At 49.0% G+C, this 12,736-nt stretch overlaps 1 protein-coding gene across 4 annotated transcripts in view; it reads left to right on the forward strand.

The window, feature by feature from the left end:
* Nucleotides 1-12,736, forward strand: part of ST3GAL3 (ST3 beta-galactoside alpha-2,3-sialyltransferase 3) — a 195,811-nt gene that overhangs the window by 87,948 nt on the left and 95,127 nt on the right. The window lies entirely within an intron of this gene.

Here is a 12,736-nt window from a genome sequence, read left to right on the forward strand (position 1 = left end):
GGATCCCAGATCCCAGGCACTGCATTGGACCCCAGGTGCTGCCCCGGGTGGTCCCTGAACCACCACTTGGTGTGGCCCAAATCCCCACCTCCCCTTCCCCTCCCCTCCCTCCTTCCCCCTCCCCTTCCCATCCCCTCCCCTCACAGTCCCACAGCCTTTTAGCTTTGCTTGGAGGGGGGAAGTCTTTCTGATTTCATGTCCTAATTGCTGGATAGTTTTTGTACTTTTTCTGCAGAGTGGTAAGCTTCATGAAGTTTAAGATACAAAGTGCTGAGTGGGCTGGGTTTTTGTTGGGTTTTCTTTGTAAGTTTTTTATTTTTTTCACTTTTTCCTGTCCTGGTCCCAGCTGTTCTTTTTAGTATTCCGTCTCTCATCCTGCAGCAGCATCTGGAGATGTTTGATGTCACGGGCAGAGTTGAATTCGCTGCATTCTCCACTCAACACAGCTGCTGTTTTCCAGAACGGAGGGGAAATGGGGGTTTGGTCTGTTTGCCTGCAGTGGGCAGGGATACCTGAGAGGTTCCTCCTCTCCCTTGGTCCCCAGAGAGCCACCCTGGAGAGGAGCGGGCTGTGCTGGGATGGGGGTTGTCACCACGGGCGGGGGGTAGGAGGGTCTTCAATTTGTGAGCAAGTTCTTATAAGGAGGCCTCTGGCCTCCCTCAGCCCAGCAGATACCGCTGGAGACCAGAGTTTCGTTGGTGAACTTCTAAGTTATTTTACTGGGTCAGTTAATTCCGCTGAGGTCAGTGCGTGTTTCTTTGTTTAGTGGCTTTCCCTATTTTAGTTTGTCTTTGATTAATTGATTCCACAATATGATGTATTTCCCTGCCTCGAGATGATGTGGGAGCTGTTTGCACTCTGACCGGTCCCCCCGGGCCTCTGCTGCCTGCCATGATTCATGTGTGGGCCCGGCTCGAGCCCCTCGACCCCAGCTTGGCACGGGGCCGCGAGTGGGTGATGACTGGCCACAGCGGGCGCGGGGCTGGGCTCTGCTCTTCCTATTTGCTCTGTTGTCGATGTTGTGGGATGGAAGAAGCAGGTCAGAGTCACACCCGGGCAGGCTCAGCGGGATCCCTGTCTCTGCGAGTCTCCGCTCGGATGGGGAGAAACGAGATGGCGTTGTCGGGAGTGGCTGGACACCACCGCAGGCTCCCGGCTGATGTCGGACGGTGGCAACTCCCCCCTCCTGCTTCTCCCCGCTCTGGCTGGCAAGTGTCACAGTCAGTCCATTTGGAACTGCTGCCAACTTCCTCCTCTACCCGAGCCACGGCTTTTTTGACTTACATCTGATACAACCCAAGACTCTGGACACTGTGCAGTGCCTGTCTGCAGAAATAGGCTGTTTGGGTGAGGGCAGGACCTCATTCCATTACCCCTCTGGCCTTTGCATTTTACCATTCATCACCGCTCAGAGTGGAGCCTGGTGGTCTCCGAAAGAGGTTTGGGTACAGGGCTGCCTCTCCGATGAGGTGGCTGGGCGTCTTCTTGCTTGATGACCTGTCCCGAGTCTGTGGGTTTTGCATGCTTGGACGCAGATAACTGCACTTGGCTGAGAGGAGGAGCCCCTATTCTTAGCCCACGACATACCAACCGTCACCTGCTCCCATGCGTGGTCATTGCCACGGCTGGTGGCTGTTGGAACAGCCGGGAAGGGAACTGCTGGCCTCGCAGCGGGCCCTGGCTCCCATTCTGGGGCTCCGTGGCCCAAAGGTGAGGTTGAGCAGGAATCTAACTGTCGGGGAGACTCAGTCCTTCCCCACTGAGGTGACGACTGAGGTGACGGGGGCCTCACTGCGGAGTTCAGTGCTGTTAGCTAGCTGACTCAGGTGACAGCTGTGCCTCTCTTTATATCACAGGGTTACAATGAGCAGAATGAAACATAAAGTACTGTGGACTAAACGTTGAATTGTCACCAGAAAGGTGATGATAGAAATTTTCCTTTTTTGGATTTGTTTTGGGGCCACACGGGGTGGTGCTCAGGGCATTCCTGCCTTGCGGATTACCCCATTGGTGTTCGGGGACCATGCAGTGTTGAGGAATAAAGCTGCGACTCCCACATGCCAAGCTCGTGCTCCAGCTATCTGAACCATCTCCCAGGCCCAGTGCTCAGAAATTACTTTGTCAGGGAGTCCACAAGAAGGCGTCGTGTAACTCCAGTCGAGACTTTTAAAGTGATGTTGCCTTCAGAAATACTTAGTTGTCATCATCAAAGAGAAATTGTCCACACCAATAACTGATGAGAAGATGTATCACTGTATCACTATCATCTCGTTGTCCATCTGTTTGCTCGAGCAGACGCCAGTAACATCTCCATTCGTCCCAGCCCTGAGATTTTAGCAGCCTCTCCTTACTCATCTTTCCCAACACTGTCATATTGGAGGTGCTTTCAGGGTCAGGGGAATGAGACCCGTTATTGTTACTGTTTTTGGCATATTGAATATGCCACGGGGAGCTTGCTAGGCTTTGCCGCGCAGGTGGGATACTCGGTAGCTTGCCAGGCTTTCTGAGAGGCATATATATATATATATATATATATATATATATATATATTCCTCTATGATTGTTGCCTACTGTCAGAACCCCATCAAATATGGTATGGTGATTATGGAAAATAGGTAGGGAGTGTCTTACGATGTGTTGTGCGGCCACAGAAGCAGCCTTGCAGTCCAGGAGTATGTTCGCTCATATGTGAGGATGAAAAGATGAAGAAAGTGTGCTTGTATTCAAAAGTTACAATGATTGAAACTATTTAAAATATATAATAGTTCTTCCCCCCCCGCCCCACACACACATATTGCAGTGTTGAAATTTCTTTCCATTGAACAAATGGTTTTCAAATGCAGCCTCCCTTTTCTCGATCAAGCATTTTGAAGTAGCTCCTGCTTTGTGGCTCAGGGTCCCCCTGGAGACCTCGAAGGCTGCATTGGATGTGATTTTTGACCAGGGTAGATGTGAGGACATTATTTGTACCCCTGATGCTGCAGCTTGTTGGGTGACTCTTGGCTCCAAGCACTGGGAACACGTACTCTGCCAGTGACCCCACACAACCATAGGCAGTGGCGTACAGAAGTGGAGCTTCCTTGCACCTGTGAGCATCAGGCTATCGTTTGCGGATGCTTTCCTTGTTGGACCTTCAGGCAAAGTGGTTTACTGCCAGAGGTGTGGTCCCCGACCTTATCCATCCTGTGTAAGAACTGAGAAGGCCATTCCCCGACCAGCACACAGTATACAGGTTAGCACACAGACCCTCAAACAGTACACAGACCAGTACACAGACCAGCACGCAGACCAGTACACAGTACACAGATCAGTACACAAACTAGCACACAGACCAGTACACAGACCAGCACACAGATCAGTACACAGTACACAAACTGTAGGATCACATTGGGTTCATATCTCGGGTAGTTTAGGTTTATTGGGTTGCTCCCATCACAGTGCTTCCTTTCCTCTGTGTTTATTTGTGACTTCTTTCCTTGTGCTCTGTTGCCTTGTAAATATTGTTTTTCTCTTCTCCCTAAGTCCTTTGCATAGTTTATTCAGAGCAATGTCCTGTTTGTATGGACACAAGAAGACAGTATATGCTATGCTTTTGTAACGTGACTCTCAATAATATTTTCCTTCCTGGGCATCTGTTCTCTCGACCAAAAAGTTATAACTAGATTTGGACTCTGCTAGGGTTAGGAATTATTACTCTGGCCTGAGCGCTGTAGTCTAAGTCTTTGGCAAGATGTTCCCAGGAGAGCCAACCTACAAGCTCAGTGTATCTTTTACTGTGTTCGTGCAAAAATAACTAGTATTAAGATGTTGATAGAGTTACTGGACTGAAGAAAGGAGAAAAACACCTCAGGAGGTATTTTACCCTTGGGCAGTCAGGAAGGACTCTGGAATAACCCCTAGGTGGTATTTCCACCTTTGAGCCTGATGGCAGTCAGGAAGGGCTTTTTATGTTGATTTTGCTATTGGACTGGGGTGCAGTGTCCACCCAGAGTGTGGGGAAGTTGGGATACGAGAGAGCTGGAAAGAACAGGGAGAGCAGGGCAGCAAGATGGGCAGTGGAGAGACTAGCAAGGGGGACAGAGAGAGAAGAATGTAGAAGAATACAGGATCAGGCACATGGAGAGAGAGAGAGAGAGAGAGAGAGAGAGAGAGAGAGAGAGAGAGCCCAGATTGCGAGATGGAGCTCGGAGAGATGAGCAGGAGAGACAGAAGGAGACAGGAACGAGGGGCAGTGTGAAACTAGAATGGGAGGCTCAGAGAAACTGGGGCAGGCTCGTGGGGAGAGTGGAATACATGGCATCTGATCAGTCAAATGGCTTGGCTTTCGTCTCCTCTGCCATCTGCCCCATGGCCCAGGTCGCCCTGGCTGGGGGAGCAGCCCAGGCCACCCTGAACCTGGGCAGCCAGGGGGATAGCTGTTGGGGCCTTCCCTGGCCGCCCCTCAGAGAGTTTATACCACAAACCACTACACAGACGACTACACAGTGCACAGATCAGTGTACGGAGCAGCACACAGTATTCAGAAAGCATACCGTACACAGATTAGACTGCAAACCAGTACATAGACGAGCCAGTTCAGAGTTACTACACAGACGTCGTTTTATAATTTACTAACCACGGAGGTAAAGGTAAAGGTAAAGGCCCTCCCGTTGATCGTCGATTTGCTCGAGCGGGCCCAGTAACGTCTCCATTGGAGACTTTGTTGTTACTGTGTCTGGCATATCGAATACTCTCGGTAGCTTGCCAGGCTCTCCGAGAGGGGCGGAGGAATCGAACTCGAGTCGGCCATGTTGGCCGCTTGTAAGGCGAACGCCCTACCCCCTGTGCTATCGCTCCAGCCCAACCACGGAGAGGTTTCATTATTAGTGTTACGGTCTCCTTTGGTTTCTACCTAGTCCCCAAACCTACTAAGACTGTATATGTGGTCCAAGCACCCTTTCCCCTTGAAATGGCCATGGAGGAGTTACTCATTTCAAAGACTTTGGGCATCTGTGAAAGCATTTATGTGTGGTGCAGGTGCAGGAGGGAACGAGCGGGGGGTTGCATTGCTTGGACGCTGGCAGCATGCGGCTGGGCTCCTGGCGGTGCTTGGCCTCCAGTCTGGCCAGGACGGGAATCTGCCCCCAGACACGGTGTCTCTCCTTTACCACGTGGCTCGTGCCTGCTGCTTGCTCCTAGGAGGGACGTCTGTGGGGCAAGGAGGAATCTGTGGCCCCCACACTGAAGGGCCTCCTGGATGAGCACGGTGAGGGAGGGAGCACAGGGGCAAGGTACTTGCCTTGCCCGCAGCCGATCCCATTTCAGCCCTGGTACTGCATGGCGGTACTGCTGCCAGGAGTGACCCCTGAGCATCACTGGTATTGCCCTCAGACCCCCAAAGTAACAACAAATAAGCAATAAGTAGGAATTAACCAAATAGAGGGGAGGGCAGGCCGGTGGGGACAAAAACTGCCTCTATGAGAAAATAAATCTTCCCTGAAAGAGCTCAGGGTTTATTGGGGAACTGAAAGGCCAGAATGGCCTGAGCAGAGTCCAGGGAAATGGTGTGCCGGGTCGACGGATGGTGCCTGTCCGAGCCAGCCTCTGCAAAGGCTCCCAAGCACAGAGACAGGGAGTCTGGAAAGAGACAGATGACCAGGTCTAAGCAGAATGAAGACTCAAGCCAAAGCCATCACCAGGGTCTGCCTCAGAGGTGCAGAAATGGGAGCGATGGGGGACATGAAACTTTTCTTCCCTGGAGGACCGGAGCCAATGCTGTTGTCAGACCTCGGGGTCGGGGAAGCATGTGATGTCACATTGTGCAGCAGTTTGAGTTTGAGAGAAATTGGTGATTTAGGAACGATGTGTAGGAAGGAGACAGTGTGTTAGAAGGGGATGGGAGTGAAGCGAGAAATACAGGCACAAAGGGCTGGAAGCGGAACAGATAAAATAGTTCAATCTGAAGCGTAGACACGGGCCGGGGGCAACACAGAGTGAAAAAGTGAAGTTGGAATGGTCATTGCACGCCAGCTCAGGGAGGCCCTCTGCACCAAGAGACTTGAGAATGCATTCTGAGAACAAGAGCACCCATTCAAAGGCTTGAAACAAAGTTCTGACATAACCTTATTTATTGGCTTATAGAAAGATCACTCTGGTTACATCATGGAGAATCTATTAGGAACAGGCAGGAGGCAGGAATCCTGGACAATAACCCATGTGAGAGGTGAAGCTGGCTTAGTTAGGGCAGGAGACACGGAGATCCATTCGAAATTGAATTAAAACGTCATGGTGGTTAATGGAATTAAATAAGAGGGAAGCTGGAACCAAAGAATTCTCTCTGGTTTCAAGCTCGGGTAGAACTGCACCGTTCAGGGGCTGGAGCAATAGCACGCGGGTAGGGTGTTTGTCTTGCACGTCGCCAGAATTGACCCAGACTCGATTCTCAGCATCCCATATGGTCCCCTGAGCACCACCAGGAGTGCATCACCGGGTGTGACCCAAAAAGCCAAAAAAAAAAAAAAAAGCTGAACCATTCATTGGAGTAAGGGAAGTCAGAGATGTGTTCTGCGCCTGTGACCTAGGGTAGATGAATGCCGGGCCGGGCAGCCTGGGGTGTGGGTATCCATACGGACATGAAGCAGCTGGGTGTGGAAGTGGTATCAGGAGAGAGGACTGAGGGGAGGAAGAGGGAAGAGTTGGGTGGTCTGTCTTAAAAAGGTTGAGCAAGGCAGGGTCTGGAGTACAGCACTAGTACTCCCAGATGTTAGGTTCTTTTGAATCATCTATTTGAGACAGAAAGCAGATGTTTCCTGCCCAAGAATGATCTGACTTCAATTCTGACTTTATAATGAAAAGGTGTGAAAGCAAAGCACACTCAGTAGGAACTTCATAGGGTACCCTCTCGTGGTGCCGACCATGACAAAAATCCCCAGCTCCTAGTTGATATTTGGAGAGGGGGGGAGGCGCACCCAGCAGTGCTCAGGGGGCTAAATGTGGTTTCAGGCTTTCACACGGCCCACCGAGATTTGATCCCTGGTACCCTGTAGGATCCCCTGAGCCCACCAGGAGGGATTCCTGAGCATAGAACCAGGAGTAAGCCCTGAGCATCACCGGGTATGGCCCCAAACCCAAAAAATCAAATTAAAAAAAATAAAGGTTGAGTAAAGTGAAGTCAACTAGATGAAGAGGAAAGAAAGAAGAAGCAAAATATTAGACAGAATACATGGAAAAAGCCCCACATTTCCCTCCAGACACTGGACATTAAGTAGCCTAAGTTGCTGATATTAAAGGAAACAGAGGTTAGCTCTAGAATTTCCTGGGCATTATAATTGCCTGGACAGTTTCTGGGCCACATCCCAAGGGAAGAAAACCCCAAGGGGTCCCAGACTCTTCCCAAGAGGAAGGAGGCAGAGAGCAAGGAGAGTAAGCCGCACCCCAGAGGCTGTGGGTGTGTTGGATCCTGGGTTCCTCAGCAGCTCGGCACATGCATCTGGAGAAAGGACTGGAAACCTGGGAAAGATCCTCAGAAAGGAGCAGGCGGAAGCGTGTCTACAGCTGGGGAGTGTAGGAACGTTAGACTGGGTGGGGCAGAACTTCAGGCTCAGAAGGAGGCAGCAAGTGCCAGGGCAAAGTCGGCCCAACTGAAATCCCCTCTTCCCTGACCTGCCAGTGCTCAGAAGCAGCACAGCAAAGGACTGAACGACATCCAGATGATTTCCCTGCACGTTGAGCTTGAATGCGAGGAGCGCCCCACTGTCCAACCCAACAAGGTGGCCTCACATGGCCACCTCCAGTCAAGAATCACCAGACAGTTGAAGGAGAGTGAGGTGAAGAAACAATCAATAGAAATGGGCAGAAAGATCACACGAATGATAGGATTTGTACACAAAGGCATTAGCACATTTTTCATATCTTCTAGAGGTAGAAAAATGAGACTATTATGAAGATAGAAAAGACTCCCAGATGTTGGGTTCTTTTGAATCATCTATTTGAGATGAAAAACACGTATGTTTCCTTCCTAACCAATTTCCTAACCAATCTGACTCCAATTCTAACTTTACAGTGGAAAGGTGTGAAATCAAAGTATACTCAGTAGGAACTTCATAGGGTACTCAAGCATGGTGCCGGACAGTGACAAAAAGCCCCCGCTCCTGGTTGCTACCCAGTAGTGCTTAGGGGACAAAATGGTGCCAGGGATTCCAGCTAGATTTGCACCCTTAACTACATGCAAGCTGAGCACCTTAACCTCTTTACTGCCTCTCTGACTCCAGTCAGCATTTCTAACTTGTAATTTTTGTTGTTGTTGTTGTTTTGGGGTCACACCTAGTGATGCTCTGGGTTTACTCCTGAGTATGCACTCAGGAATCACTCCTAGAGATGCTCAGAGATGCTTTTCATTATGGAATGCCGGGGATCCAACTTAGGTCGACCATATGCAAGGTCCTTACATCCTGTACTATCCCTGTAGCCCCTTAACAAAACTTTTTCAAGTTATGATAAATTTATTGGGATAAATACTACCAAAAGTTGAGGCATAATCCCGGGGATGCAAGGATGGTTCAGTATATGCAAATCAATGAACCTACTACACCACATCAGTGAGAGGAAAGATAAAAACCATGTGATCCGTATCATATCAGTGCGGAGAAAGCTTTCAACAAGATCCAACACCCATTCATGATAAAAATCCTTAATAAAATAGGGCTGGAAGAAACGTTCCTTAAGTTAGTAGCAGCTATTTATAAAAATCCCAGAGCCAATATTCTTCTTTATGGTAAAATTCTGAAAGCATTCCCACTGAGATCAGGCAGGAGACAAGGATGTCGAACTGTCCCCACTCTTATTCAACATCGCGTTAAAATGGCAACAGCAGTCAGACACAGAATGGAAATCAAAGGGGTCCAGAGTGAAAAAGAGGGAACCAAGAGATCTCTGTTTGCAGACGACTTGATGGTATACATTGAAGACCCTAAGGAATCCCCATAAAAGCTCCTAGAAACAATAAGTCAATAAAGCAAAGTGACTGAATACAGGGTACACAAAAACCAGTTGCATTGTTGTATACAAGTAATGAATCAGAGGAGAAAGAGCTCAGAATCTCTCCTGTTTTCACTTACTGTCCCGGAGCATCAGGGACCCAGGAATCAACAAAAGAGGCGAGAGATCTCTACCATCGAAACACTCAGGAAAGAAATCGAAGATGTTAGGAAGTGGAAAGCATTCCATGCTCGTGGATCGGCAGAATCAACATTGTCAAGACGACTGTCCTACCTAAACTGCTGTGCTCAGCCATGGAGCACAGCAAGCATTTGCCGAGGATCTGCTCAGTCAACAAGCCAAGAGAAAGGCTCCTCATCCTCAGAAGCTGAGTGCCGGGACTGTGGAGTTTGCTCAAGGACAGATGCCCGGCAACGGCCAGGGGCCTGACTTCCGTTCCATCACATATGATCCACCAAGCACTGCTTCCGGCATCCCCAACCTGAGCATTGAGCTAACCCTCCTGGTTAGTAGAGAATGCCTGGGGGAGGCCCCAACTCCCCAACATGGCTTAGCACCTCGGGAAGCCCAGTGCCGGGCAGTTTACCAACCCTTAGCCCTGTACTTGAGGCCTCCCTGTACTCCGGATGTTTTGGTTTTTGTTCTGGTTTGGTTTGGTTTCTTTTAGTTTTGAGGTCACACACAGTGATGCTCAGGAGTTCCTCCTGGCTCTTCACTCAAGAACTACTGGCAAGGCTCTGGGGACCATATAGGGTGCTGGGGATTAAACCGGATTGGCTGCATGCAGAGCAAGCACCCAACCCACTGTACTATCACTCCGGACCTAGCCTGTATTTTTGGTTAATCTCATCATCTTAATTTCTTTATTTTTACTTTCTAGCCAATATTTAGAAATTGAGAAAATGTACCATAAAAGATTCAGATTCTTTAAAAAAAATTTTAAAGAAATTTTTTATTTTAATGAATCATCGTGAGATACAGTTATAGACTTACAAATTTTCATGATTATGTTTCAATCGAACAATGTTTGAGTACCCATCCCTCTACCAGTGCCCATTCTCTACCACCGATGTTCCCAGTGTCCCTCCCGCCACCACCACCCCATCCTACGCCCTGCCTCTGTGGCAGACAAATTCCCTCTTTCTCTCTCCTTTTGGGTGTTATGATTTGCAATATAGGCACTAAATAGCTATCATGTTTGGTCCATAGCCTACTTTCAGCACGCATCTACCACCCCCAGTGAACCCTCCAACCATCATTTGCTTAGTGGTCTCTTCTCCATCCCACTTGCCTTTTCCCCCAGCACACGAGATTGGCTTCCAAGCCGTGGGACCACCCTCCTGGCCTTTATCTCTACTATCCATAAGTGTTAACTCTCCTATTATGTTACTTTATATTCCACAAATGGGTGCAGTCATTCTGTGTCTGTCCCGCTCTTTCTGACTCATTTCACTTAGCATGATACTCCATGTTGATTCACTTACATACAAATTTCATGGTTTCATCTTTTTTAAAAAAAATTTTTTTTTAATCAGTTGTGGCATTGCAGGGCATTGTGAGCTGGAGCCAGAGGCTGCCCCTCCCGGGCACCAAGCCCCCGATGGACTCTAGCCCCTCTCAGTCCTGTGGTAGTGGGGTGAGCTAGTGGCTTCATTGGCACTGCAGACTCCCAGCTAACTCTGCTGAGATGACAGTGAAGGGAAGTGCGCCTGTCTTCCTCCACTTAAGAGCAAGAACAGCAGACCAAGAGTCATGGAACGGATTTGATTTCTTCAGAAACACCAAGTTTTCTCCTATATAGTGTGCATACAATATACACATAGTGTGCGGGCATTTGTGTGGGACAACGCTTCCGATGCACTGGAACATAACCTGTAGCTATAATTAGAGTTCCTTTATGTGGAATATGTGATGGAAAGACTTCAAAAGGTGGTTTTTAATGCGACTAAAATAAGCCAAGCGAGCCACTGTGAGCAGGTTTACAGTCCCTCACTTATGTGACATTCTTGCTTGGCCCTTGACATTTGAGTTAGGCAGAAGGGGAAGCAGCCTCTGACCTTTTTAGAAGGACTGCGCATGGCACACCCTGTGTCCCACAGCCTTCGGGTGGGGGGGATCTTCGGAGCAGAGACCGGCCAATGGCCTCTGATTAGGACCACATGGCAGGGAGTGGGGGTCTTATTACTGAGGCGATCTTTTTCAGGCAATGATCAAATGGGGTTGTTGAAAGAACATTAAACTCTGAAGAGGCTCCGTGGAGTTTTTATAGATTTTTCTTCTCAGTTCATTTCATTTGAGACCTTTTGTTGTTTTTGTTCCCGATTTCTCTGAGTTGCTGAAAAACTAAGAAGCGTCTGTCATCTGTGTATTCGAGTTGGAGCAAAGTTGCTGGACAAAAGGCTTTCCCTTGCCCGTACCTACCGACCTGGGAGGGGTTGTCAGCTGTGGGGTTGTGACCCTGGCTGATGTTGTGATCTTAAGCAGAGGAGTCCCCCTGCAGCTCAGCCCCTTGTGAGGAAATGCACACCCCTGGGGCCCGGCTGCCCGCCTGGGCTGCTTCCCCGTCTCAGCCATTCAAGGGCCTCCACGCACGCCTGCTCTCTCGCCCCTCCTCTCCTCCCTCTCCCCTCTCTCACACCCACAGACACTGTGATCATGGGACGGAAGTACAGAAAACAGGGTTAGGGAGAGGTGGCTCAAGGTCAGGTGCTCCTGTTTTGCATCTAGTAGGAGCCCCAGCACTGCATGGTTCCCAGAGCACCCCTGAGAGTGACCCCCCCCCCAAGGATCGCGCCTGCCGCCTCCCCAGGTGTGGCTCTCAAACCAACAAAGGAAGAAAAAAGTTAAAGAAAAAGAAACCATTTTCTGACGCGCTTATTGTTTTTCTCCTGTAAATATCTATAAAAAATGCAGGAAATTTCCCTGGTGTGGTTGTGATTCTCCAGGCTTATTTTCGGGCTGTAAACCGTTCTATCGGTGCTTTATACTTATTAAAAACCATGGGGAGGTGCTGGAGAGATAGCACAGTGGGTAGGGCGTTTGCCTTGCACGCGGCCGACCCGGGTTCGATTCTCAGCATCCCATATGGTCCCCTGAGCACCGCCAGGAGTAATCCCTGTGCATCGCCAGGTGTGACCCAAAAAGCAAAAAATAAATAAATAATTAAAAAGAAATTAAAAACCATGGGGATAGACCTGAAAAATTTAGTGCCAAAACCCTAGGCCCTTAGCAAATCTTTATCTTACCCTGTTCTTATCCTGATTGCATATAATTATTTTCTGTTGTTCCCCTTCATCCCAGTCAGCTTATTTTAAAACAATCTTTTACTTGGGAGAATGGGGCCAGAGGGACAGAATAGCAGGTAGGAGGGTTGGTCCCTGGGTTTGATCCCTAGAATTCCATATGGTCCCCTGAGTCTGCCAGGAGTCATCTCTGAGCACAGAGAGCCAGGAGTGATCCCTGAGCACTTCTTGGTGTGTCCCCACCCCCTAAAAAATCTTTTTTTTTTTCCTTTTTGAGTCACACCAACAGTGCTCAGGGGTTACTCCTGGCTCTGCACTCAGGAATTACTCTCGGTGGTGCTCGGGGGACCATATGGGATGCTGGGGATCGTATTCGGGTCGACCGTGCGCAAGGCAAATGTCCTACCCACTGTACTATATCTCCAGCCCTCCAAAAAATCTTTTAATTGGTACAGTTCTATACAATAGCTTGAGCTTTGCTTTAGAATGAGACAATTTATAAAGAACTTAAGTAAAAT

The sequence above is a fragment of the Sorex fumeus genome, unplaced genomic scaffold, assembly GCF_029834395.1.
Source record: "Sorex fumeus unplaced genomic scaffold, SorFum_2.1 ptg000082l, whole genome shotgun sequence".
Classification (NCBI taxonomy): Eukaryota; Metazoa; Chordata; class Mammalia; order Eulipotyphla; family Soricidae; genus Sorex; species Sorex fumeus.